The sequence below is a fragment of the Ammospiza nelsoni genome, chromosome 1 (genome assembly GCF_027579445.1).
Source record: "Ammospiza nelsoni isolate bAmmNel1 chromosome 1, bAmmNel1.pri, whole genome shotgun sequence".
Lineage (NCBI taxonomy): Eukaryota > Metazoa > Chordata > Aves > Passeriformes > Passerellidae > Ammospiza > Ammospiza nelsoni.
The window spans coordinates 127,461,470-127,483,244 of NC_080633.1; the positions used below are offsets into that span (position 1 = coordinate 127,461,470).

The 21,775-nt window shown below is 35.5% G+C and overlaps 1 long non-coding RNA gene across 1 annotated transcript in view; it reads left to right on the forward strand.

Moving 5' to 3' along the window:
* LOC132080923 (uncharacterized) overlaps window positions 1-21,775 on the forward strand; it is a 32,754-nt gene that overhangs the window by 4,433 nt on the left and 6,546 nt on the right. The window contains exon 3 of the long non-coding RNA XR_009419622.1: window positions 20,586-20,672. This is a non-coding gene — a long non-coding RNA (uncharacterized LOC132080923). The remainder of the gene's footprint in view (window positions 1-20,585; window positions 20,673-21,775) is intronic.

Consider the following 21,775-nt stretch of genomic DNA (forward strand, 5'->3'; position numbering starts at 1 on the left):
ATCATACTTGAGCTATTCCTGTTCTTTAAAAAAATCCTGCAGACTGGACAATCTTGAAAGGTTTTAACCTGTTGGATGTGGCTGGCTTCCAGGAAATTATGGCAAGGCATGCTTTAGAGCATGAAAAAATATCTTCTGAGGAGAAAATAAATGCTTCAGGGGAAAGAGAGTGTCACTAGCCTGTAAAGGCATCATCACTCTTTCCCAGACTGTGTAAGGGGCTCTGGAAAACAGGATATTGTATCTAGACTGCTGCACTCAGAATTGGCACAGTTTGCAGCAGGGTTTATGGTACCTGAGGCAAGGAAAGCTTCATTCAAACCAGGACACCAGGTGTAAATGATTCTTCTCAGGACTTTGATGTGGTAAATAAATGACAAATGTGCATCTGTATGAGCATAAGAGAGAAAAAAAGAGGAACTTAACAGCACTCCAACTTTATTGGCCTAAAGGCAAAAAAGGTGTTGGGAGGTGCTGCAGCTCAACAGCCTTTCAAAGTCATGATCATTACTTTAGTGACCACAGGTTAAAACTAGCATAATTCAGTGGTTTGGCTACAGCTGAGCATGTACTCATCTCTGACAATACCTTTCCCAAAAATTCTCACACCCTAAGGCAAATTATACATCCCAGCATTTTAATTATAGTAAAAAAAAAAAAAAAATAGAGCATGCTACTCAGCACCTTTACTGTATTTTAACTTTAGCTCATGAGGTCTGCAGGTGGAAAAGGGATACAGTATTTTTTTCAGATATGTGTAAAAATCAAATCTTGGTTAAGTGTTTCAAATGAAAGACTAATTTACTTTTTTTAAAAGTCACTTTGATAATTATTTCCATTGAAGGTTTCACACTATTATTATATATTTTATAAAAATATTAGAATAGTTATCTAAATGCTAACAAACCCCAAACTCCTATAAATGTAATTTCTCAATAATGCAAGGAATTTCTTTAGAAAACGAACAGTTTAAAATGAAATATAGATATTTTTTATTCTCAAAATAAGCCACTCACTAATCAGAATTTTCTTCTGATTTTATTTCCATTTTTTTAACAAACAAGTAGTGTAACCCAAAAAATCAGTCTAGTCATAAAAAGTCTTGGACAAAAACACTATTATGTGCTTCAAATCCATAACTGCATCTCCAGCTGTCTGGGTTTTAAAGATACAAAATGAAATTTTCGCATATGCTGAAGAATGGGACTGGTACTTTTCCAATCAGGGCAGGTAGGCAGTGTTTCTGAGGGCAGATGGGCTGTCAGACATTTGCAGTTTACACTTTCTGGCTACTGTTGTACCTGTACATCTGTACAGAAATATAATGACGGATGCTTAATGCTCATAGGGGAAAAAAAAATTAATTAAATAAGTAAAAAATTCTTAATTCGCATGCACAATGTTCCTGCAAAGACCTTCAGTTTATAAAACATTATTGTTATTTTACAGTTAGTTCTTGATGATTCTCAAATCTATCTGGTGTTTTAGACTTGGTTCATTTCACCATTATTCAATCTGTTTCTTATGTGCTTCTTTCTAAAGATACTTTTCAAATAGTTACAATAAATCCTAAAGGAATGGTAAATACTGAACTGGCATCTTGGTAGCAGACGTATGTTTGAAATACACTGTAGACTGAAATAGAAGGCATCTTAATTGATATCTGCAAAGATATCTCCTTGGTTTTGATACTGCCAAAGAAAATACATTCTCACAGTGCAGTTAAAAAAAATCTTTTGGTGCTTGCAAACAGAAATGGGCTAAGGCAGAAGAATCTATTGCTAGAGGGTTGGACATTTGCTTCTATTTAAAAGGAAATCTAAAAATTACAAAGCTCTCTGTGGCAAAATGATTTAATAATGAATTAAGTTTGTGACTAATTAAAATATTTATTTCAAAAAATTGTAAATTTAATTTAAAAGTTGTCTAAAAATTCAAATTTTTATAATTAAGGAATAATTTAATATCTAAAAACCTGATTTTATTCTTATTATTTTTATATACTCAATTTGTGTCTTTATATTAGACTTTAAATTAATTTACTTAATTACTCTCACTTTTTTGACTTTTGGAATCCTAATTAAGAAAAATTGCTCTGACATAAAGTTTATGCTATTTTTCTCTTTAGAGTGCCTTTTCTGTAAGGGTTTCATAGAAAGCTTTAAAACTTTGAATGAGAAAATTAGATGAGTCCTCATCACACTTTATATAGACATCTGTTTTTATTATAGCAGTTTGGTTGTATTTTCCTGCAGTAATGAAACAGCTGTTACTGTAGCCTGTAGTGAATGATCACCTTATTTTCTTGTTCCAAGCATTTCTTCTCTTGCTTGATGTTAAAATGAAGCAGTTTTGCGCATTGATTCAAGATGTCAAAATTTATTACAATAGAGGAGATACATCAATGTAAAAGTCAAAATGTTGTTGAGAGCTTCCACTCAGATTTTTCAAGACATATTTTAAATGCAAAAAATAAAATATAGAAGAACTGTGATTTAGAAACCATTGAAACCCAGAGGACCTCGTTCCTGGAGCAGTGTGAAGTATTTTAAGGGCTATGAACAGTGAAAGCCCAGCTGTGCTGGGGGGCTGGGATTTCTGTGGCACCCAGCTTTCCAAGGAGGTGGCTTATGATTCGTGGGTGTCAAGCAGTCCAGCTGCTTCAGGAGCTGGGGCAATTGCAGAGAAGGTCTATAAGCTGTCACAAAACAGGTTTTCTCTTCTTTCCAAGGAGAAGCTAGTGAAATGGATGCATTCCTACAGCACATGTCATTCTTCTACCAATTCAGTATTTTTTCATGGGAAACATTGTGTTCCTAGCCAGGTCTCACAGGGACGTAGCTGTCTAAACTCTCTGTAACACACAGCAAACTTCTTTCTCTACTCACTGCAGTGTAAAGGTCACCTGTAACTACTACACGCTCATGCTATGATTTAATGTTTACAGCTCATTAGTGTGGACCATCGCTAAGACTGAAGGCCGCACCATTGGCTATCCCATATCACAGCAAGACTAATTCTAAAATTAAAAAAGAAATCCTTGTTTAAAACAAGTTTCCAAATTATTTTCTCCAGAGTAAAGTCATACTGTATTCCTCCAAATTAGAATATTTGCTGCGGGGCTTAGTTTAAATCTTTCGTTTGCAGGAATCATAATAGCTCTGTGGTGCTCACTAAGAAATTATTTCTGATATGCAATGTAAAATATCTACATTTCAACTGAAATTTAATGATAAGCTTAAATACCTTGCTTTCAAACTGCAGTGAGTTCAACTATTTCCTTCTAGATGCAGATCAGTTAAAGCTCTGGCTTTAGTTTTCAGTTCTTTAGGTGAGGAGTACACTACTATAAATCTGAAGATCTCATTTGGTTCTTGGTGTCAACTGAAAAATCAATTGTCACACAAATATTAACCAAAACTTCAGTTTCAATTTTTTTATTGTTAGGAGTTAGTGTTAACCATTCCTAAATGTAGCTATTGTGGCTTCTAGCTCTTTTAAAAATTGTTTTTTTATTAAAAGTCAGTATTAATATGTACCCAAAAGTCTAGTCTTTGTAGGCAAAAGGCACTCCTGGTTTTATGACTACATTTTAAAATAACAAACTACCAATTATCAGCATGGCAAACAAAACTAATAAATAAATTGACCAAAAGCCTCACATAGCTGATTCCTTGGTGCCTTGATTCTTCAAAGCAAGAAAGTTCTTTAAGATTTGACTAGGATGACAATTTCCCAAAACATGACATTTTTAGGAGAGAATAAATGGCAGCCTCTAAAAATCTGGAAGAGGAGGATAGAGTGACTTAATTAGAGAGAATGACTGCCTATAAAAATAAGTTTTACTTTTAAATTATCTTTAATGAGAGGTTGAAAGAGCAGTGAATTCACAAAAGAATATCTACTCTTCATTGTTGTGACACTTCAGGGAAATGTATAACATACTTTCTTCCCAGCAGTCAGCCAATTCTCCAGGCAGTTGTACATAATGCAACAGAAGTCAGCTATGACAAGAGGGTAGTAATATGATTTCATTCAAATGTAGTGAATGAGTCAGGTTAGGTCCCTATAAATAAGGATGGTCTTTAAAATGTCATATACATATGTAGGAACAGCCAAAACCTCTGTGCATATTATTTATAGTGTGTTACACCAGTACTGTGAAGCTGACCTCAACTTGTCTGGGGACCACCTTGTACTGGGCAGTGGACCAAAACATTGTGACATCCTGTGCCCTATCTAAATAGTTTTCAAACCTTCTGTGTTTGAAGATCTGCCTCTTTTCAGTCAGAGAGAGCTAACAGGCACTGCTGGTTTATTTCAGATAATTGCTCATGATAGCAGTAAGTTTTCATGTCAAAGTTGAACTACTACCCTATGCTCTACTTACATTTAGTACTCTATAGTGTGCTAAAAAATCCTAAACAAACCAAAAATTATTAATTAAGTTGAGGGTTTTTTCCTATGAATGAATTCAACCTATATGATCTTTTTAAATTTAGCTTGTTTTCAAGGTTGACATTAAGGTAGCTGTCTTGGACTACAAGTGGGGGATCCAATCTAGAGCCAAAGACTCACAAAATGGTTGAGATTGAGGAAAAAAACTCTGGAGGTCATCTGGTCCAAAACATCTGCCCTGGCAGGAGCACTTAGACACAGCTGCCCAGGATTAAACAGGAGAGCTTTTAAATATCCCCAAGGAGGGAGACTCTGCAGGCCTGAGTCGCCTGTGCCCATGCTTAGTCACTGTCACAGTACAAAAAAAGTGTTCAGAGGGAACCTTTTGTGCTCCATTGTGTGCCCACTGCCTCTGGTCCCGCCACAGGCACCAGAGGAAAGAGCCTGGTTCTGTCCTCTGTACCCTCCCTTCAGACACATGGATCCCCCCTGAGCCTCCTCCAGGCCGAACAGTCCTGGCTCTCTCAGCCTTCTCTCACAGAAGAGATGTTTCTGTCTCAGCCACCTCTGTGGCCCTTTTTGGACTTCACGAGGTTCTTGTCATCCCATGTCTCCATCCAGCTGAGGTCACTCTGGACAGCAGCAGGACCCTCTGGCATTTCAACCACACTTGCTAATTTTGTGTCATCGGCAAACTTGCCGAGGATACACTCTGCTGCAGAATGCTGATCATTAATGAAGGTGTTAAACAGGACTGGACCCAGTATTCACCCCTGGGGGGCACCAATTACCAGTGTAAACTAGACTTTGTGCCACTGATCCTCATTATGTGAGCCTGGCTGGTTTTTCAGTCCACCTCACCCTCTCCCCATCCAGTCTGTTTTTCTTTATCATCCTGTAGTTTCCCAGATCCCCTTTCTTGCCCTTCTTGATGTTATGAGTGGTGCTTGCTTTCTGCCAGTCCTCAGGCACTACTAATCATGATTGTTCGAAGATTATTGACAGTGGCCTTGCAATGGCATGTGCCTGCTCCTTCATTACCTGTGAGTATTCCATCAGAGTTCATTTGCTTAAGTATTTCCTATCCTGATCCTCTTCTACCATGGGTACATATTCCTTGCTTCAGGGTTTCCCCTGGACCTGGGATCCTAAGACTGGCCTTACTAGCAAAGACTGAAGTGAAGAAAGCGTTCAGTTCCTTAGCCTTTTCTTCTCCATACCCACACTTTTCCTAGTCTTCCTTTTGTCACCTAAATACTTTTCGAAGCCCCTTTGTCTGCCTTTGACAGTCCTAGCCAAAATGAATTCCATTTGGGCTTTGGCTCATCTCATTCCTACATGCCCAGACAGAGTGTCTGCATTCCTCCCAAGTCCTGCATTCCTCACAAAACCTGTATTTATGTTGCTAAATAGAAAACATTGAGACAGACAAATAAACTTTTAGCTATCTATATTCCTTGTTGTCATGCTTCTACATACTGTCTAGTCACTAATGGTGACTAATTTTCCCTGAGACACAGTCTTGGCATGATTTGTGGATAAAGCATGAGCCCAGGACCCTCCCCAGTAGGCAGCATTTTCAAGACTACAGCAGATATTGAACTTTTACCCATATTTCCTTGTTTATTCAAAAAGCTTTTCTATCTCAAATGCACTCATATACCTTCCCAGCTTGCTCCTTGCCATGTAATGCACATTCCAATATCATACAGTTAAAAAAAACCCCACAGTAGTAGGCTTCAATACTGCATTTGAATTAAAAAAAACCAAAACCCAACACATTAAACATAACATCATTTGCGACTCAGAAACCGCACAGGATTAAGTACAGACGTAGGCTCACGTTCTAGGAGATGTGAATGTAGGAGGTCTGTGTCACTTGGCCTCAAATCTAAAAATAAATTCATATAGATGAACCATTCAAGAGATGCCTAATGGAGTTGACATCTTTCAAAGACTGGAATGGAATTATTTTGGATATTTGGAGATATTTTGGCATATTTTCCTAAAAAAGAGAGGCTGCCAATAGGAGAGTTGTATCAGGTAGAGTTTTCATTATATTGATTTAATTTTTTACCATGGCTGTCTTCTTGGAAGTTTGGAGTTGTAAAAATATTATCATGAATGTCTCCTTTCTTTTTCTTTCTGTGTTTCATGTAAAAGATACTTCTTCTTGCCTAAAGATACTTCTTCTTGCCTGAACTGACGGCATTAGATCAGAGGGTGGATCTCAATTCTACACACCCCATCTTCCTATTTTAACATCTAGTAGGTTCAAATCTCCATGTCCCCCACTAGCAACATCTAAGCCACTGCTTCTGATAGTGGGATGTGTCGAAAGCTCTGTGAAGACTGGGCGCCAGCTGGCAATTTACATTGATGCACACAACTGAGAAGTACATAGTGACAGACATTGCTGCCTGCCTGTACTAGCAATCAACAGAGGGAAGGAAATGATGAGGTTATGTCAGCTCTGTCTTCCTTGCTTTTGGGGTCTCAGAATGCCAAAAGTCTTTTCCCACTGGTCAAGCTGAACCTAGGAAACAGTGGAACAATACTGACTAGAAAAGGAAAAAATCTTTTAATATCTGGTCAAAAAAATTGTTTCCACTTTTTAAAGAAGAAATATAGCTGCCATTCATAAAACCAGTCCAAAGCCTCTGAGCTCTCAGTTTGACTCCTCACTGACACTGGATGAGCAGGTAACATCAGTTTCCAAAATTGTCTTTTTTGCCTCTCCAGCTGACTGGGAAAATTAATTCCTTTCTCTCTAATGAGAATTCTACTGAGGTAGTCTACAGTTCTTCCTGACTCTCCTAAATACTACTTTCACTGTGTGGTTAGAAACTGAATGTGACTGTCATAAGCACATTCCAGCTGACATGAAATATGCCTTTCTACCTTCCTTCTGGTTCCAGTCACTGAAGAAAAGAGAACTTTGTACAGAAGTTCATCATGGTAAGTTACTTCCTCTTTGAGTTTAAGGTCTTCTTTTTGATCTCAAAGATCATGTAGACAATTACCAAACAGAACAGAATTTGAGCAGGCAAATTCTATTACCACACATAAAATGACAAGTTAAAGCTGGGGACAAGAGTTATTTATCAAAGAAGACAATGCCAAGTGAGGGGGGAAGTGAGTGTCAAGTCTGTCTGTTCTGGCCAACAGCTCTCTTTTTCTAGACACATTCTCCAATATTTGTGGCCTCACAAAATAATTTTTTTCCCCAGGCTTCTTATGATGGCTTTCTCTTTTCTACTAATTCCCAAATGAAATCTTATTTCAAGAGGCTTTCTCTTTCCAAAGAAGGAAGTATTAAAGTCTTTTAAAAGGTCACTAATTTCTGCATTACTGTCATTGGTTTTATGGGGAAGGTGAAGAGACGCTGACATAAAGTGGAAAAATATTTGGTAGAAAGAAATACAACTGTAGATGACAAGGATTTTGTTAAGTCAGGAGGAGGACCATAAAAAAAATCAGAGACTGATAAAGTACTGGAGTAAATTAAGTCAGAGCTATTGTAGTTGGATTTCAATGCTGATAAATATATAGCAATACTATAGGGAAAAACTGAAGCTCTTTAGAAGAGTCTAAAATGAACAGCACCAGGAATGTTTTGAGACTCTCATGCCATTGCAAATATGTTAGTGAGGAGCTTGGTTCAAGACAGTAAGACAGGAATCAGATGAAGGATAACTTAAGTCATTAGAGATTGTAAGAACTGGGAAATTTTATTAAAAAAAGTTATTGCCATGACACAATTCATCGCTATATTTATTATTGCCATTATGTAATTCATTTATAAGTTTGTCTGGGATACTTTATGTAAGATTGGCCACCCCATCTTAAAGACAAAAAAGAATAATGCAGAACAAAAAAGGAACCAGAACTGCATGATGAAATTTTCAAACATATCTCTATAAAAGCAGTTTATATCAAGAGAAAATCAAAGGCTTTTTTGCTTATCATAGAAGAGAGCTTGTTACGACATTAGATAAAAGACTATAAAGAATTAAACAAACTGTTTGCAGCTTCTGTTCTCCTAGCTCTTTAAAATGTAAAACATGTAAAGAAACTGAAGTCTAAGCAATCTAAAATTCATGAAAGGTACTACTGTTCTACACAGTGCATTGCACACCTCTTTTGACATAAAATGCCCTTAGCATCCTCACAGGAAAAGGAAAGGAAAAGATGAGAGAAGAAAATAGGATATTTGAATTGGAAGGATTAATTGGATTTGAAAAACAGCTCCAGAGTAAGAAATAAATATTGTCCTTCAGTGATTACAGTGGTTTCTACTACTAGACTCACTTCTGTTTACCCATATGTTTTCTTTTAATATTAATGTGAAGTATTGGACATAGTCATTATTGGAAATATATCTGTCATAATTTTGAAATGTCTATCTTTTATATCATTGATACCAGCACATAACTATTGGTACAGATGGCAAAAAAAAAAAGATTAGAACTTGCTTTAACACTGATGATGGATCAAATCTTCTTGAATACAAATCCATCTGTTAGATGCATCTTAATGATTGGCATGCAGTGGATAGCTAAAAAAAAGAAGAAAAATTTGACACAATACTTTAATTTGATTATTTGGTAATATATTCTGCATTTTACCCCTTATTTTGTATTTTACACATCAATTATATCTTGCCCTAAATGAGATGGTAGATACAGTGGGATGTCTTCGTACTACACATAGAACAATAATTGGTCTTGATTGTCAAAATATAAACAAGCGTAGTGAATTACTTTAGTTCTGCTTGGAGAACTGAGCACATCTGAATAATAATATTGACTTTGTCTCATGTATTGCGTGTTAAAAGCAAATCTGAAACTTTATGTATTACGAATGCTATGATCAGATAAGGAATTTCCCTAGGTCCCTTAGCCATATCTGCAGATCCCATTGAGAGGGCAAGAAGAAAATACCTCAAAACTATTTTTCACTGCTTAATAAAACTGTGATCCAAATCTCCCCTTGTAGGTTTCCAGGGGATACAAAGCTGCCAAATCTTCTTACTTAAGTAAATGATCTTGAAATGGTGGGTCTGTAAATAATCAAAGGGATGCTATATTCTTGTCAGTCCTCAGTGAAACAAATGGAGCATTTTAATTACTATGCATAACATTTTTGTAACAGTAAATTCCCTCACCCCTGCCTACTCTGAGATCTTTTCAGACCAGTTAATATGAAGAATGAGATTTCCTACAGTACTTTATTTTAAAGAAATAAGGGACATCAATCCAATAAACCATTATGCTCAATTCCAGATGTGTATCATTTAAGGCACAATGGGATTTTGTAATGCAATTAAGGGATTCGATCATGAGGCCAGACAAACAAAACATTCAGTGGTAATAACTTGATAATGCCCTCCTCCCTTCAAGCCGTGTGAGATTACCTCCTTTAAAGAAGCCAGCTAAATAAGGTGGTATCCCAGGATAGCTATCCTAGAAATGCAGTGAGGAGAAGTTCCTAACCTTTCTTGGTTAGGAAGAAAGAAAATCTCTTCTGGAAATTTTTGGGGGTAAGTGGTGGTGTTTGCTCCAGAATCAGAAAGAAAAAAAAATAGAAAACTAAAAAAAGCCATCTATAGCTATGAAATATTATTTTGAAGAAACCTAAAAGGTATCACTTAGTCTTTCCATGTAAGAATTTGTTTCAGTGTTCATCCCATTCCCACAGGAAAAGAGCCTGTATCCTAGAATACACCAGATGATGGTAGTATACACAACAAAGTTTCCTGAGAGTCTGCTGTAATTTGGTTGTAAGTGAACTGACAAAATTTAATATTCACACAAAACCATATTTCTACCTAGTGGTTATAAAAATGACCAGTGTGTCATTGGGGCCAAATTCCATTTGAATTGCTCTGGCCATTAACTTTTTTGAAGTCATTTGAACTAACAATATAGGTAAGGTAGCTGGGATTTGTTGTCTTTATAACCTCAACGATGTTGTCAATTATTACTTTGAAGAAGAAAGAGTCCATAGCTTTTTTAAACTCCCATGGGCAGAAATAAAAGGCATTATTTATTGTAGGAGACACTAATGGCTTTTCATAGGTCAATTAATCTTTTTTTATGGAAGGATAACACTAAAGTCAAACTACTGACAAGATCTAAACACAATGTAATTCCTGAAAGCCATTCAAAATGTTTCTTAAGAGTTGAAGAGACAGCCAACAAAGTAAAACACACTAAAATGTGTTAAGTGTCTGTAAAGTAAAAGCACTATGCATAACACATTATTTCTTATGGCAGAAATTGACCTATTGAAATGGATGACAAACAGAACATAAGATTAGGAGGCTAGAAAGAGAACTGAGTGAATCTCATTCCAGGATGAAGGCTTTGTCTTTATCCAGGAAGTACCTAGCAAGTTGTTTTTTTTCAGGAAATGTAAGGGTTCATCTGGATGGCTTTGCCCAGCTGCTTGCCATACTACTAGGAATATATAGATCAGCGTGAAGGAATTGAGAAAGAAAAAAAACATGAAAAGAGGTTTTGAAACAACTGACAGAAAAGGTCAAAAGATTAGAGTTTTTTAATCCAGGAAACGAAACATTTAGGGAGGACACATAAGCAACTTCCAGTAAACAAGAGGTGGTAAAAAGAACAGTGATCAATTTATTCTCCTCGATCACGGGAACTGGACAAATAGAAATAGTATTTGATTCCAGTAGAGTAAATTTCAAATTAATTACTGTGGAATAATGTATTGGAGGTTTTCAGGATCAGCTAATGCAAACATGTACTGAGGACGGTAGTTATGAGTTTGTCCAATTAACAGGGTGAACAGATACTTTTTAACACCTTTTTATTTTGCAATTTACAATGGTGATAAAAAGTCCTATTAACACTGTTATATGCAAGAACATACCGAAAAGCATGAAATTGAAATTTTAAAAACTCAAGCACCTGTACATTTCTGCAGGTAGCACTCTCTTTAATGCAGCAGTGTCTGAGGTCTTGTTAATGTCTATCTTACTTAAACATTTAAGTGGAAAAATTTAACCACTTGCCTACTGATTTGTGTTACTTCAATGAAAATGAATTTTTCTTTCAACTGGTATTTCAAATAGTTATGGTCTTTTTGAGTTCATATTTTTCACCATTTCTTCAATTGTATTATTGAATATTTGGTTTTCAACCTTACTTAGAGGAATGAAAACTATATTATGTGATAATTGTATCCAAAACTCTTTAAAAGATTAATTTTCATAGTTGTATATTAAGGTAAAGCCCACAACACTTTTAGTTTTCTTGAGAAGATTTGTAACCTTGTCTAACACAGAAATAATTTAGAAATTGTAAAAAGCTGTTTGATTAAGTGTATGATCATAGAATGGTTTGGGTTGAAAAGAACCTTAAAGATCTAGAAATCTTCTGACCTCATGTTTGTTGAGTTCACTTACTTTAAATATTTTATAAATATTTTTAATCATCTATAATTCTTATAGGCTGTTATGTCCCAAACATCCTAAAGGTATGTCCTCAGTTGTGTGAGCTGATTATATATTCTATGTTAATCTTCTCCTTTTAGAATCTTTAGCATAATACAGTGAATATTTTTGGTATTTATATTTCTGAATGGAAGTTTAAAGGAGAGGTAATGTTATGCTGAAAATGAATGTTTATTGCCTGGATGGGAAGACTTGAAAAACTGAGAACTGCAAGCTGGTCTATTACCTTTGGCAGAAATCTCAGTGTTTTTTATAAAATTTCTTATCTTAAATTCAGTGTTACGATGTTGTATTTTAATTAATACTTTTAAAAAGAGATTTTTCATTTCATAGTAACAATATTTTTTTTGTACATTTATTTAGTGGATCAATTTTGATTTAATGTAGGCATATAGGCATTTGTGAACATATAGGCATCTGTGCTTGGGGATGTTTAGAAGATACTAATGAAAGATAATTTTGATTTTGACACATACTTAAGTTTTCTATAATGTGATAAAACTGATTCTTCATACTTTGAAATACTCAGTCTGTTTATTATGGTGTAGCTTATAACCGACCTTACTAAATTTTGCATTTCCTAAAAACTAATGCATCTCTGCTGCAGGAGAAATTAATTGCTGTCAGAGGAATAATGCTGCATTGTCAGAGGAAACTGAGCTTTGCAGCTGAAAGTTCCTCCTATGACTGGGGTGGGAATGTGGAGGAAAAGAAGGTCTCATAAATCACTGCACTCAGGTGGGGAGCATAGAGGCAGTGCAGACACAAATACTCAACTGATGGTGTCTCCACGGCAGAATCTCTCACTGTCACACCCAGCACTGCAATCAAATTTTCGTGGCTTTAATTTTTCAAAACTACCTCCCTTTTTAAAACAGGGTTTGAAAATTCACATGCAGCTCGGGAAGATGTTTGTAGTCTCCTTGTATAATTCAACTGTAAAATGAGAGGGATGGTATGAAAGATACAGAATATTTGGGGAAGGGAGCAAAGTTGTGTAATGAGCTCCCAAAGGAAAACCACACTCATTCATGCAGCAAGAGCTCAATTAGAAAATATTTGCATTAGGAAAATGCTTTCATACCTATCCGTGAACAGGAAGACGGGAGGAAATGCTAAAAATATGAAGCTAAATCTCAGCTCCCAGAACTGATGCTCTTCCACCATGCACAACATCACATTTAGTACTAATGAAGTTCTTTCTCCATAGCATAAAAAATCTCTTTCAGTTTCTACATTTCCTTGTAGTTCTGCACCACAGAAAGCAGAGTAAAAATGAAGTTCTGTGTACAGGACCAGAAGGGATGACCTATTTTTTTTTTGTCAGTGACAGTTTACATATTTTTAATTGTTTTGTTTTTATTTGTTAATTTATTTTTACTTTGTCTTCACCTGTTAATTTTCAAGTTAACACAACTGCTCTGAGTCAATTTCAGTATTAAAATCAAGGTTTTTACAGGAATTTATCTGCCAAACTATGGATATTTTAGTAGAAATGGAACAGTATTCATATCAGCACAGGCAATTTGTAATTAGCTAGCAGTGATCCCTGGATAGACCAACATTGTGAAAAGCAGTAATATATTCTTTAGTTAATACTTCTGCTCCATTTCCAGCATGAATTTAAAATTCCGTCATGGATTTGAGATAGGGGGGAAATAATTTAGGGAAAATAATTTAGATAAAGTGTGAAATTTTTGTATTTGTTTTTGTTTGGCCTGTTTCATTTTGAGAAATCACCATGGTAAACTTATAAATGGCAGGTATTCTCCTGGGACTCTTGATTAAAACAGTCTGTCTTTGTTGCTCTAGCTCTTCAGCTTCTAATCCCAAAAAGAAGTGAAGGCAGGAGATAGATTGAAAAGCTACACAAGTCTTTTTCAGTTCAGCTCTGTGAGGACACCAGAGTCAGGTCTGTCCTTATTTTGTCTTCAGTTGCTGCACATCTGTTTTAACCTTTCTGAGACAAAAAGGGATTTCTTTTGTGGTAAGCTTATGGCCACTGAAGTGGGTAAAAGAAAACTCTTTAAAAGGCAATGGACTGTTGCTATTTCAGACAGGTCCCAACCAGGATCTCTTTCTCTCTTCCTTTTGACAGTGCTTGCATTGTCTGTCATATCAATAAAGGCTGGCTGAAACAATCAGAACTGTTGCCAAGGAAAGCTGTTGCAAAACAATGTGAAGTCTCCACGAGGACAAACCTAAACAGGCTGCTTCCCAAAGTGGACTAAGCTGAACTGCACAAAGGAGCTCTTGTGAGACACAAGGTTTTCCATCCTCTTTAATTCCCAGCTATTGCCCTGCAGTCTGCCTGGATGTTTTGCCCTTGCAGCTTTCACTACCAAAGGGCTGAATCATCTCTATCTGGCTGCCCTGCAAAATCTTTGTGGATTTATGAAAAGATGTGTTTTGATTCCAGATAAATACACAAGCATTAATGACTTCTGTCCACCATTATTAAGCTGTCCTGAGAGTTTGAAGGTGAATTGCTAAAATAACTCCTTGAGATATCACTCAAATGTACTTGTACACTGAACAGTAGTTAATCAGGCATATTCTTTCAATGATTCTCATTTGTCCATTAGTTCAATTATTGTCTCATTTGTCCAATTATTGTGGTGTATAGTGGCAGTCTCATACACTTGTTCCTCTTAGATTTTCTAAAAGGAAAGACTATAATATTTATGTGACAAACTTTTTTGCATTTCTGGATTCTTCAGGTAGAGAGGAAAGAAAAATAATTTTTAGTAACTACATCTTTGAGGGCCAGCTGGCTGTCAAACACCTCAGCAGAAAAGGATCTGAGAGACTTGGTGGACAACACATTGAACATCACAGCAAAAGTTAAGGGTATCCTGAGCTGCCTAAGGAGAAATGTTTCTAACATTTTAGAAAGAAAGGTCAGCCTTTCCTTCTGCACCACTGAGGCCACAATTGGAGTCCTGTGTCCAATTCTGCAATCCCCATTACAGGAGAGACATGGAGCTCCTGGAGAGAGCCCAGTGAAGTGCCACAAAGATGATAAGAGTCTGAAACTTCCATGAAAAAAGGCAGAGAGAGCTGTGACTGCTATGTCTGGAGAAGAGATAGTTCAGGAAAGATCCCGTAAATGTGTGCAAACCGGAGGGAAGGGTGTAAAGAGGATGGAACCAGGCTCTTTTTAGAGGTGCACAGTGACAGGACCAGAGGCACAAACTGAAGCAGAAGAGGTTCCCTATGAAAATCAGAAAACACTTTCCCCTGTGAAGGTGACTGAGCACTGATAAAGATTGCTGAGAGACCAGTGGAGTCTCCCTCCTTGGAGATATTCAAAAGAGGTCTGGATCTGATCCCAGGCAACTATATCTAGGTGTACAGGCTTGGCACTAAGGGGTGTTACACCACATGACCTCCAGCTTCCTTCCTACCCCATCCATTCTGTTGATCTGTTACATATATTAAAAATGTCACTTGCAAAGGAGTTATGAAGTTTTACATAGCCCATGATGCAAAGCTTCATGTAGAGAAGGAGAAATTACTGTTTTGATTATCTTGACTGTTGCCAATTAAGTTTATATAAATATACATATGAGACTAGATACCTTGTGAAATTTTATTTGAACCAATAATATGATAAAACCCTTCTCTTTACTAAGTTTGTTAAAATTCCTGTCTGAAAAGTACAAGATAGATACCTAGAAAGAGAAAAATATTATTTTGATTATAGTTCACTTAGCTTTTAACAACTGACATGATTTGGGCTCAGCTTAGATTTAGAAGGTTCAGTTTTACTCTGAAACTCTATGGCCTGTCTATGCTCCACAGCATATGAAAACGATAACTTACCATATGGTAGAACTTTATTTTATATCTGTTGTTGACCTTTTTTTGAACTCCCAGTGTTTGCTGCAGGACAATCCCAGCACTCTTCACCAAGAGAGCAAGTACTGCAAGTTGGACCTGCTTAGTGCGCTCTGGATGTTTCACCTTAGCGTGCATAAACTATTTACAGTGTGTTTATACAGAGATTATGGAAGCTCTGTGATACAGACCATTCACACATCATGAGCAGATTCCTGTGTGCTTCAACCCCAGCAATTCCTTGGTAGAAACACTCTCACTGAAATCGATTCAGGGGTTCCTCTCGGTGTGATTAGGTGTGACTTGACATGAGGAAAGGCATTTGGGGCTGACCTTGTGGTTTTTTTGTGCTGAAGCTAATTATTATTTCTACAGAATCTTTTGTTAGTTTTTATTTCTTTGGAATTGGTAGGGGTCTCAGTACAATCACAACTGCAGTGTACTGAACAAGTACTATAAGTACAGCACAAGTACAGCAAAGGTAATTTTCTTCCTGATACTGCCCTTCTACTACCCTCAGCACAGAGTGGCTCCTATTTATTTCAGTGGAAGACATTCTACCACTTTAACAGAAACAGAAAACTCTGGGGAATCAAAATCTTAACCACTTTCACAGACATATATTGAACTTTGATGAAAGTTTTTACAATTAAAAAAAATCAATCAATCACACATAATTTCAATTCCCCTCTACATCAGCATCTTAAAAAATATTTTACTTTCTTTCAAATTAAATTCTGAACAAAGCAGTAAACACTTTAGCTACATCAGAACTATTTATTTATCCTTCCATCTGAATATTTTCATCATTCATCTTTTTGCTGGAAAGTGATTACTATTGATACCTATCACTACAGAATGTCTATGATGCACTCCCAGTCTTCAGGGGGATTTGAGGAGCCATATGACCTGGAGGGGTTCCCACTTTAAAGCATGGTCATTTATCATTCTGCTGTCTTACACGGACAGAGATTTGCACATTATCCAATTTAAACATCCATTTAGAAGCAATCTAGTTTTTATTCCTTGCTAACATCAGCACAGAGACTGTGGTGAACTCCAGTAAGATGGCTGAAGCTAAGAAGGGGTATTTAACAGGAGAGAAACAAAAATGTAACTAGATATCATTGCAGAAATGATTGCAGCAAATTTTGAACACAAATTTACTGCTTTTTGTTGCCATGACACAAAGCTTTATTGTAATGAGTTATGGATGTCAATATTGCCTTTTAATGAAGTTTTGGGAATTAAAAAATTATGAAAGGCTATGCATTAGTTTGTCATTTTAAATTGCCAATAGGAACAAAATTTGGCAAACAAATGTATTGTAAAATGAAGTCATATTAGAACAAAATTCCACATTGCAATTCTAACCAATGTTGTTTCACCATAAAATGAGAAATAATGCTGCCCTTCAATATGAAACTAATATTTTGTCACTTTGTGTAACTAAGTTTTGATGTCAAAGTAATATACATTGTCCTCATAGAGGAAAAATGAAATATTGTCATGGGCATACTTAGATTATTGCAGGAATGGAGCTAGAATGACAAATATGTTGTACCTTACACTCTTGAAAGGATGTGGTTTATTCTGAAATAACTTTTTGGTGGCTGCTCTAGACATATTAAGTATAAAAGTGGCTTTTGTATCAATTTAGAACTTGTTTCTGTCAGGTGTTTAGGGAAATGGTGGGGTTTGGATTTTAGTTGTTCTCTTGCCATATAATATGCTGATTAAATGACCAGGAAAGTAATTTGAAAAAAAGATGAAAAGACACTTTTAGGAGTCATTTAGGAATCTTGGTATCCTGACCTCAACAGGTCTAGACAGCACAATTTTAGATTTAATTCCATAAGTTGAATTCTCCATGTACCCAAAAATCAGACTTCACAGAACTTCTTGTAATTATTTTTTAATGCAAATGTATTTTAAGAGTTTTTTTCAGCTAATGCTCTTCTTTTTATTAAATTCTACCTTTTAAAATTGACACTCTTCCATTCCTGCAGTTACTGGAAAAGCCCTTCAGATTTATTTTATTTCTTCAGTTTAGTCTGTTTGCAGTTTCTGAAGTTCTCCTTAGAGAAACCTGAAACTTTCAGAAAGTTTCTGTTTCATTGAGGCAAGCCTGCAATAAATACATTCCTGTTCAAACACACACCATGAGGCACTGCATTTATTAATCACATCGATTTTGAAGGCACTAATCCCAACACACAAAGCCCAGAATAAGTGCAAGTCTCTGCAGGACTGTGGCCACTGCAGCCTTCCATAGTGATTTTCAATTCATCAGAGCTCAGTATTTTCCTTTTGACAAATATACCACTTTTGATAGCACTTCGGTAGCTGGATAGGTTGAGCCTTCTAAGAGACATACCTAAAAAAAGCTTTTATTTATTTATGAGAAATTCATACCAGTGTTGCTTATTGAGAAAATGTAAACTGCTATATGCCATCCCGTCTTCCACAAGTATTTCTGGATAAAGATAAAAAAATAGAAGAGAGAAATTGATGTGTCCACACAAGAAAGAATAGTGTAATAAATAGGCATATTAATGGAGCAGCTCTGAATTCCTCTTGCTCTTTTGTAAAAGAGCATATCTGTAGGTAAGACCTGAAGAGTGATCATCTCAGCTCTCAGCTGGAAAGAGTGTTTAAATATCAAACAATAGACACTGCTGTGAAGATTTTTTTTACTTGGTCATTAGTGTTGAATGAGATGATGGAAATTTGGTACTGAAAATTAAGGAAGTTAGGCCCTTTGTGAGGATTTTATGTTCCTAATTGCAGGCATTCAGTTGCAAAATTATCTTAAATGGGTGCCTCATTTGCCCAGTCTGTATGTGTAGACACAGCTGGTTTTACATGAAAAGTGATCAAAAATTTGTTTTAAACATGAAAAATACTGCTAAGTGTGACATAATTGGTAGATCCATTTATTAATGTCTAAGACATTAAAACAATAAAACACATAAAAAATGCATATAAGTATATACTGCTTTCTTTTAAAATTTATGTTTTTAAATAACACATTAAGTTAACAAAAATAGAAGAACTTGGCAAATTTTGGTATTTTACAAAAGTTGCTCTTCATAAAGTTTGGGAGTTTTGACCAAACTGAAGGTTGGTTTTGTGGGGAGTTTTCTGGTTTGTTTGGTTTTTTTTTTAATATGCAGTCATAAATAGGTAAAAATTGACACTTACATAGACAGAGCAAGACTAGAGCAGCTTCACCTTAAGGGGATACTAGAGTTTCCCCTAGTAAATTGTATATGTTAATGACATTTTTTAGACAGGGTTATACATTAAGTAATAGTGAACTCCATCTTTTCAGAGTTAAGTGGAATTTAATCACACAACCTTTGGATTTTGTGGGAGTTGAGCAATTAAATTGTATGAAGCTCTGAAAATTTAAGGTTAAAAGGGTCTGGCAAACATAAAAATAAGGAAATTCATAATGATGGGTGACCCCAAAAGACTTGGAATTTAGGTAAGCTGTGAACAAGTGTCTAAAAGTTCAGATGTTTATCTGTCCTCTGGGGTCTCCAGAGTTGGGCTGCAAAGGCTTTCAGGAGGATGATTACTTTTAAAATTTCTAGCTCTTCTGCTTCTGGTCATAACTGAGTATAGACCCTAAATAGGCTTTGTTTCTTAGTACATTCTTTTTATTTGCTTCAGGAAAAGTGATTTGAAGGGAAAGTATTTTACAGTAGTGGTCATCTTTTCTAATTTAATCAACACTTAGTAAAATTGCAGAAAATAGACTTTAGGATATAATCTAAAGTCATTAATAAATCCAAGGAAAGTGAAAAATAGTATAATATTAATACTTTGTGTTCTGTCTTGCCAAAAAGCAGACTTCAGGGTATTGTGCTGAACAGGGACATTGGTTGAGCTCTTTAAGGACTAACTTGAGATAAATAATTTTAAATATTTCATTTATTGACCTGAACACAGTGGGTAGAAGTTTTATAGTGAAAATTATTCATGTCACAGAGCTGGCATTATTGGTATGGTGAAGAAAGAAAGAAGAAAATTTTGCTATGATATAAAATAATAAATTGAGACAGAAGATGTATCCACAAATCTAATGTGCTTTTTAACTAAAAGACAAAGCAGGAACATGTGAAAATTAGCATATGGATAAATATAAGAAGGAAATGGGAAAAATGTCCCTAAGCATCAGAAAAAGGTTGTGTAACAATCTTTCTTCAGGAGCAGGGGAGGCAAGAAATATAAATGCTTTCAAGATAGAGCCAGAATCAATTTTACAGGGAATTATCAACTGCAATTACTTGTGATTGCAAACAGGAATAAATGATCCAGAAAATAGAGTAACTTTCAATTTTTTTTAAAATTCCTGTTAATTCATATAACACTCACATATGTTTTAATATTTGAAAACTGTTGCTTGTTTGGATATAGTGGAACATTAAAAGTAGACAATTAGACAAATAATTAAACACACTGACCCTGTCTCCCTGATGTTTGTCTTAACAAGGAAAGAAAATGTTACTGACATTTGCTGTAATGTGTCACTGTGCTGAAAATTCATTAATAATGAAATAATATAGAAATATAATCTGCCTCATCTTACATATCCTCTGCTTTTCTCATTTGACAATTGCTAAAATTTTTCAGACGTCTTTTGGGATTTGATTTGCCTCCTCAGAGCTCCAGCCCTAAGAAATACAGAACATATGAGACATAATCTAGGATAGCATTTAAATTCAATTTTCAAAATATTAATTTATCCCCAGAAACCACACTGAGTCTGGAACAAAGCTTTTACATTAGGCCTATACATTTCCCTGGCATGGGGAAATTCAAGTTGTGATCTTTTTTTTTTTAATTTTTCTTCCCCTAGATAGATATATTTTCCAGAACTGACTTCTCAACATAGGATCTGAGGATTGGCATGAAGAAAGACAGTTCAAAGCATTGTCAGTTTCAGGTAGGACAACTATTCTTTAGGTGAATATTTGTGTCTGTTATTTGATGCTAAATTTTCTCTCTTTGCTATCTGAAAAAGCTATTTTTTAAAGGCATGCTAATCAAACATGATGTTATTTATAGTATTGCTACCTGTTTGAAGAAAAACATAAGGAGCCAACAGTTATGAAAAGTACTAAAATTCTTCCTGTGTTAATTAGCACTATCAGTAAAAAGAAGATACAGTAGGGAAAACAGTAGAGAATTCTTTTTTTTTCAATTTTTACTGCTTTGAATCAGCAACATCCACCGAGAAAACACTGATATGTGATAAAAGGTGGAACAGTCTCTTTTTTCCTGCATATGTTACTTTGCCTTGGGATAAAAATGCACAGCTTCACAACACTCTCTGAATTTGATATACTAGGACTCTTTCAAAGGAAAAATGATACATATTGTCTGTGGATGTTATAACCTTATGGTATCAAAGATTACTGTAATTCTTAAGGCAGATTCAGATAATTATACCCATCTTTATTTGTTTATGGTGTCATTTTGATAAATTCATCAACCCTCATGTTCTTAGATGGGAATCAGGATGTCTTTGTGGCAGGAGCAAATTCTACATGTACAGATGCTGGGTTCTTGAAAATAACACTTCTTTAAAAATAGCATCTCTTTCTTTCATTTATTTTGGATTTTGTGCATTGCCTCAACAATGTTTAGGTAGTCTCAAATGTCAAGGTTTCTTAGATTTTGACCTTAAGTGTCTGCATTACTGGAGACAATTTTGGTTGAAATAATGATAGTGTATTTTAGAGAATGTGAGATAAAGCCTGAGGTAAGAAAAATTAATCTAGTAGAATATTGCTTATTTATATTTATCTTGCGCTTCATCTTGCGCTATCATCTTTCAGTGAGCTGGAATAGTATGCAGAATGGAAAATAAGATAGAAAAAGTGCTATTGAAGAAGAAATTTTATATTTAAAAAGACAAATTGAAATATTTTCCTGATTATTTGCAGAATATAGTTTTTTTACATAGCTCAAGAATGATCATTTATGTTAAAATATAACTGAGTATTATGTGACAGATACTTTGCTGACACACATAACATTACCTAA